General features: G+C 57.7%; 1 long non-coding RNA gene across 1 annotated transcript in view; it reads right to left on the minus strand.

Moving 5' to 3' along the window:
• Positions 1-416: 416 nt before the first annotated feature.
• The window catches only part of LOC133339051 (uncharacterized), a 107,001-nt gene continuing 106,069 nt past the window's right edge, over positions 417-1,348 (minus strand). Inside the window, exon 3 of the long non-coding RNA XR_009754676.1 lies at positions 417-486. This is a non-coding gene — a long non-coding RNA (uncharacterized LOC133339051). The remainder of the gene's footprint in view (positions 487-1,348) is intronic.

Below are 1,348 nucleotides of genomic sequence, written 5' to 3' on the forward strand. Positions count from 1 at the left end.
CCTCCCTTCTCTACGCTTGCGAACGTGGACCCCCCTAATAGGAGCATCTTCGCCGGTTGGAAACATTTAGGCTGGCCTGCTAACGATCCATCCTGAGTTTAACCAGCTGGATTGTGTGAGGAGCTCACAAATCCTTGAAAGATCTGGGCAAATCCCATCGGTGAGCCCTCCAGGCAGGCAAGGCTGCGTTGTGCTGGGTCATTAGCCCGCAGGCCCAGCCACCGCATGCCTAAATAGCTTTTGTTTCGGCCGGATCGAGGGGGCTAAACGGTGCGCGGCACGGGCTAGAGAAGAGATGGAGTGATGTGGTACAGGAGGACGTGGAGCTGAGTGGACTTGCCGATGACTGGTACCAGCGGTGTCAAGATCGGCCTCAGTGGAGGAGGCTCGTGAAGGACGCTACTGCAGTGTAGTTGGTACAGTAGGGGGCACAGGTGGTGCATCAGCCAGTCATCTCGGTCATCTCGGTCAGTCGACCCGTGGCACCTGGGTCTGCCCCTGACCTCCTGCCAGCGGGCGTTCGACACTTCACGTGGCCTCAAGGTGCACTTGGCCTAGTGTAGGGGTGTTAGAAGAGAGAGCCCGTTATGCATGGCAGCTTATGGCAAACAAACACAGTTGGTCGGGGCTACGTGAGTGCACGGGGGGGGTGCTCTCTACGACGTCCGAGCCAGTCACCCTGGGGGGGGCTGATTCGGAGTTATGATCCCCCGGGGCCCCACCCCTCAGCGGGGGGGGGTTGGGTTTAAAAGGGGATGTGTCGGAGGGCTCGGGAGTTGATGTTAAGCTAACCAGTGAAGACTGAAGACGTGTTCTAGAGCCCTGGACTCCCCTGGTTCGCCGTCCTTATCAGGGCCGAACAGGACCGAGCCAGCGGCGTGGTCCCGAGAGCCAGAGCCGGTGCTCTTGTCAGAGCTGGTCTGGGACTCAGGGTACCGTGAGCCCGACTTACCAGTGTCGGGCCAGATAGCCTCCCCTAGCCCTTTAGTGGAGGACTAGGAGGCAGGCTAGGAGTAGCTAGCGTGTATCCCCAGCTAGCCGGGTGAGGGGGCCGACACCCCCTCTAGTGTTGTATGCCACAACCGTGCTGTGTGAAATAAACCCGTGTGCCTCCAACTCCGGCGTCCAAGAGTCGTGAACTCTACTACACTAGCACAAGCGTCGTGGTGACGTCACCGCCACTTAGTGGCGAATGGCGGTTGTTGTTGTTGTGTAAGTGTATAGAGTGTGTGTCGGTGTGTGTGAGTGTATAGAGGTGTGTGTAGGTGTGTGTAAGTGTATAGAGTGTGTGTGGTGTGTGTAAGTGTATAGAGGTGTGTGTAGGTGTGTGTAAGTGTATAGAGGTGTG

The sequence above is a fragment of the Lethenteron reissneri genome, unplaced genomic scaffold (genome assembly GCF_015708825.2).
Source record: "Lethenteron reissneri isolate LAM-NWPU_2019-01 unplaced genomic scaffold, ASM1570882v1 scaffold_1640, whole genome shotgun sequence".
In the NCBI taxonomy this organism is placed as follows: domain Eukaryota; kingdom Metazoa; phylum Chordata; class Hyperoartia; order Petromyzontiformes; family Petromyzontidae; genus Lethenteron; species Lethenteron reissneri.